Source organism: Agrilus planipennis, unplaced genomic scaffold (assembly GCF_000699045.2).
Source record: "Agrilus planipennis isolate EAB-ADULT unplaced genomic scaffold, Apla_2.0 scaffold25, whole genome shotgun sequence".
NCBI lineage: Eukaryota > Metazoa > Arthropoda > Insecta > Coleoptera > Buprestidae > Agrilus > Agrilus planipennis.
Window position 1 is genome coordinate 1,822,100 of NW_020439112.1, and position 5,833 is coordinate 1,827,932.

The following is a 5,833-nucleotide window of genomic DNA, read 5'->3' on the forward strand; positions in this document are numbered from 1 at the left end:
GCAGAAATAAATTTACTAGGTATTTTAGTTGATATTACAAATTTAATTGTAATAATTAAAAAACTTGAAATAATCTTTAAGGAAACATGTCAAAATTGAGACTATTACAAGTTACCTAATAAATTCTGCTATTTCTATGACAAATTAAATCATTTACAATCGAAAATTGTAATTTTTACGTTGAAAACTTTCACTTAATTTTTTTAAGTTTCGACCTACAAGGCTATCTTCAGGATTAATGAATTAATCTTTCTTCTGAAGATGGCCTTGTAGGTCGAAACTTGTTAGGAATTTAATAAAAATATCATTATGATCAACTTTCACATAGTAGAGGCCAACTCTATCAATTTTCTCAAGAATTTTTACGTTGTCATAAAAATTTAGTTTTTTCGGTGTAGAAGATTATAATAAAAGAAAGTGAAGTACTTGTATGATTCTTAAATAGTACCAGTGCGAAGCTATAACAGATTTCACGCTTGTCATAAATTTCAAACAAATGGACAGACCGATAGGAGTTTACGAAATTAAAACAGTATATTACTCACTAAGAGTGTAAGACATTTCTTTCCGGATGTAAAATGCCACGCAAAAGATGATAAAATCCTTTCCTGTTAAGGACTAAATGCGACTTCTTATCTTTTTAAATATGGAAAAACCATCGTACTTTCGATGGTAAAAGAATCGTTTTATTTTGCAGTATAATTGCATATTTATTCAACCTCAACTTAGATACCTAACGAACCAAATTTATTTCATATTGATGTGCCTCTGCGAATATTTCAAAATATTTTGAGCGAGCCTTTCCTTTTTCAAGAAATGTTATTAGGCATAATTAATGACAAATTATTAATTACGTCGCATACCTGAAAATATTATTTTCGTAAGGAAAAGAAAACTAATTTTTTAACAGATAACCGCTGCATACAGAAACGCGCGCTAAAATATTAATGTTAATTAAGCAATCAGTGTAGTAGTTATTATTTACATTCAAGATTAATTCGCAAAAATACAGTTAATAATATTAATCTTCGTTTGCAAATCATTAATCAGAATTTTCACTTCTTATGTTTCACGCTTTTTTTTATATTCTAAAAATGAATTGTGGTTTTCACATGAAGAGTACATTGCCCTAAAAATATTTTTGTTACATTCTTCAAATCTAAGCGATTAATACAGTCATTAATTTACTTAGTAAACCATTTGCATCAAAATTAAACGATTTTTCAAACAGGATGACCCAGAATATAGTGTCAGATCAAAACAAGATCTCAAAGAGTATTAGGGTTGCAATCCATTGCGTTATAGGAGTTAAGAGAAGAATTTCAATGAAATTTTACAAATATGGATTAATTCGCTTTATACTAAAAAAAACATATGTCAAAAATTTAGGGATTTACCATCTACGATAATAGATTAGTTATGAGTAAAAAATTAGGGCCAATATGGGTTGTACGGTCTTATTTTTAATGTACAACAAACATCAACGTTTAGCCTCTTCTTGTAATCCTTTTTCAAAGTAGGTTCTTTAGTTAACCAAAAAATTTTTGTTACATTCTTCAAATCTAAGCGATTAATATAGACACTAATTTACTTAATAAACCATTTGCATCTAAATTAAACGATTTTTCAAATAGGTTGACCCAGAATATAGTGTCAGATCAAAACAAGATCTCAAAGGCTATTAGGGGCGTAATCCACTGTGTTATAAGAATTAAGAGAAGAATTTCAAAAAAAAAAAAAAACTTTGGGTGTTTCATTCCCACCAGCCAGTAATGCTGGTGAGCGGGCAGTCCCTCCGGACTATGCCGGAAGGTAAGGCGGAAGGCCCTCTTCAGCCTGCTTTCAGGAATCGTGGGAATGGGTGGGTGGTGGTTCGGGTGAGAAAGATAAGACGGACGAAATGAAGACAGAAGAGANGCTGCATCAAGTGCTTGTTTGATGCTTGGTGGAGGGACAGGATCGTCTTCTTCAACAACGTACACAGCTGCAGTTCTTATCTATTTCGGCAACTTAGAAAGTACTGCTTAATGATTTATAATGTCGCATGGTTGTCGTTAAATAGAGTGAGCGTGACGCTATATAGAGTGTAATATTGCATAGAAAACAATGTAAACCAACCAAAGTCAAGTTTTAAGGAGTTTGTCGTTAAATCGAGTGACGTTATAAAGAGTTTACACTGTATATGAAAAGAGTCAGTTTTGTCCACTGCACGCAGACTTCGCCTTCCGAAATTGACCCGACTCGACTGTGCGCTGTACACGTTATTTTGAAACTAGGTACCTACTTATACCTTTTACTATTTTATCATCGTCAGATTTCTAGAAGATTACTTAATATGGGCATACCTTTCGACGCAAGTTAGTTACATACTGTAGCTTTAGCACATTCTATTTGATTGATTGCCTATATCTTTTGCTATAATCGTATCTCACGTGAACACCTGGCAGCTTTTTTTTCCTATTCGATGACTCACACGCAAGCCTGATACAATTTCTTCTGACACGGTAATATGTCAGAAGTTTGCTTCTAGAATTCTACAATCCGAATTAATTATTGAGTCAAGTTGCAGGATGAAAATAATTTTTCATTACGTAACTGTCCCATGTTTTATGCATGTCATCTTGTCATCATAATAGACGCTGTCATCATTAAGTATTTTCCGATTATTATTTATATGAGATAGATACATATACAATAATTGATGTTTGAATGGAATATTAATGGGGTTATTTGCACATACACATGAATTGTAAAAATTAACTGGAGTTAGTTACAACGTTAGATCATCTAAAATACATTCAAATGTTTATATGACTTAGGGAAGCTTCCCTTATGAGATGAAGGGAACAGGAAAAGCCTCTGGAGAGAGAGATAGACGTGTGAAGTATATCTTTACTGTTTTATGTATATCACCCATTTGCTCATCATCTTTGAATTCACTGTTAAATCACGCTTTATTTGTTTAGATTTCGCTATTTTCACAGATTTTTAAGTGTAGGTACAACGATTTCTATTTATTTTTAAACTTTTTTTGGAGCCACGTTCAGACTCATGAATGTAAATGTTATCTTATTAGTCAGTTAACTAATTTCGAAAAGGATTCGAGTGTCTAGCGTGGTTGTTCTTGCAGCCATAAAAAAAATATCTCGGTAAACACTGAAGACAGTGAAAAATATAAAAAAAAAAAAAACTGAGTAATTTCCAAACTAGGTATCAAAAACCGCTTATATTAGCGTAGTATGACCAGCTTTAGAAGGAGAAAGAACCTACTTTTCTAAACAACATTTTCAGCAATTTATTTAGAAATGGCAGACGTAAAATTTCAGAATTATTATTCTTGAGTTATATTCATCATAAGGTCGTTAGTCCTAAAACTGGTTGGACACGCACCTCCACTCTTTCCTATCCTGAGCTAATCTTCGCATTTCCTTAAAACTAGAACAACGCACATCCTTAACTATTTGCGAACAGTAATCTAATCTAGCTGTACCTCTACCCCTCCTAACTTCCGTCTTTGACTAGACCTTCATGCCTGAGAAAGTGTCCTACCAACCTATCTCGCCTATTTTTTATTGACTTCCATAGAGTCCTCTGTTCTCCTATTCTTTGTAATACCTCTCCCTTCTCTATCATCTTCATCATTCGCCTGTAACACCACATTTCGAGCGTTTCTAACCTTTCCTTTTCCGCCATGCCCACTGGGTCCATGTTTCGCACCCGTACAGCGTCGCGCTCCAAACATACACCTTTAACAACTTTTTTCGAATTTCTAAATTAACCGTTCGCGAGCATAGAAGTGACTTCTTTTTATTAAAGGCGACACGACCCTGCGCTATCNCAAGGCATAATGGTCATGATTAAGGCGGACTTTCTTGCTACCAGCTATTGCTGCTGCATTAAGCAGAGAAGATAGAATAATGGAGAATGAACGACCTTCAAAAGAGTGTCCCAGAACTACCAAATCAGTCGTAATATCAAAAAAATTGTTGGTCATGATTAAGGCATAATTACTTGGAATCAACTGCTCCTACGTGGAGCGTGGGAGTTAGAATAATGGAAAATGAACGCGCCAGAAAAAAATGTTCCAGAAATTTGGACAAATAGTGAGGCGCTATGCTCGCAGTGTTGCCTTAATATCTCCATAATTTAATATTATTAGGGCGGGCTTTTTTGCTATTAGCTGCTGTTACAACTGCTTGGGGACAACATAGTGCCGTCAGCATTATCTGTAATGTCTATAAACATATGTCGTTCGTTCTCCTCTATTCTGTTGTCCACTAGCTGTCCCGGCAAACTTCGTACTGCCTCAATCGATAAATAAAAGAAAATAATCTGAAAGATAGTTAACAACTTTCATATTTATTCACCTTTTAAACCTTCTCTGGACTTCCACAAATAATTCAAGACCAAAATTAGCCAAATTGGTCCATCCGTTCTCGAGTTTTAGCGAGACTAACGAACAGCAATTCATTTCTATATATATAGATAATTTAATTATTATTTAGTTTTTGCGTGTTAACAAGCCTCTCTAACTATTAACACTATTAAAAATTTTTTAGCGGTTTGAGAATTTAAAAAATACAGTAGAACTCGTTTATAGCGCCCCCAGAGAGACCGTCGATATTTTGTCGTAATAACCGATTGACGTTATTAACAGAAGTTTGCACGGTACGAATTTACAAGACACTTTATATCCGATTTTATTGTCGTTATAACCGAGATTTTTTAGCGTTGGTTTGAATGGTAAATTTCAGGACTATTAAAACTTACGTTACATCAGAGCGTAATTTCAATTGCAATTCCACAGTGCGTACAAAGACTTTTGGGCGTCGAATTCCATATAGTGGAATATTTGGTAATAAGCCTTATTTACACATATATACTAGACACTCTAGCGTAACTATAACACGTATTTAAAAGTTTTATCCGATTCTTCAAAGCTTTTTACGTTTCGGCCGGTTAGGATTCTCAGAATTCCCTTTACAGAAAAAAAAAACAATCGACAAAATTCCAGGTTGAAAATGACGTAACCTTTCTGCTTCCTAATTTAACGACGAACGGGTTTCATCCTCGATTAAAATAAAACCATGATGCGGAAATGGACAGTTGTTCTTCAAATTCTAAGTCTGGTTTCTTTATTTAATTTCTGAGAATCGGCGGGCGAAGTCGAATTTTAATTTAAGATGCATATACAGGATGTACAATGCTTAATTACTTACTTATTTAACGAAAAATAGAAACGAATTTGGTTTCTTTACTTTATTCAAGACATGTTTGGGTCCCATAATTTTCAAATGAATTAAGACAACGATTTGAAATTCTTACATAAAATGTAAATGATTGGCAAGGCTACAAAAATCATATTTATATTCATCATCATAAGGTCGTCAGTCTTAAGACTGGATGGACACGTACCTCCACTCTTTTCTATCTTCAGCTAATCTTCGCATTTTCCTAAAACTAAAACAAGGCACATGCTTAACTATTTGGGAACAGTAATCCAATGTAGGTCTACTTCTACCTCTCCTACCTTCCCGTTTCTGACTCTAATATATCTCTGACTAGACCATCACGCCTGAGAAGGTGTCCTACCAACCTATCTCGCCCATATCTTATTGACTTCCATAGAGTCCTCTGTTCTCCTATTCTTTCTAATACCTCTTCATTTCTAACCTTCTCTATCCACGGTATCCTCATCATTCACCTGTAACACCACATTTCGAACGCTTCTTGGAAGTTTACTGAACTTGGTCAATAAATTTTATTTCAAATTCAAATACATAGTTTTAGGTTATTATCGAATTAAAATCAGATTTCTCACCCAAGAGAACCT

General features: G+C 34.2%; 2 protein-coding genes across 2 annotated transcripts in view; one reads left to right on the forward strand and one right to left on the reverse strand.

The window, feature by feature from the left end:
• LOC108738533 (origin recognition complex subunit 4) overlaps positions 1-5,833 on the reverse strand; it is a 49,703-nt gene that overhangs the window by 19,575 nt on the left and 24,295 nt on the right. The window lies entirely within an intron of this gene.
• Positions 1-5,833, forward strand: part of LOC108738542 (ion transport peptide-like) — a 124,197-nt gene that overhangs the window by 10,231 nt on the left and 108,133 nt on the right. The window lies entirely within an intron of this gene.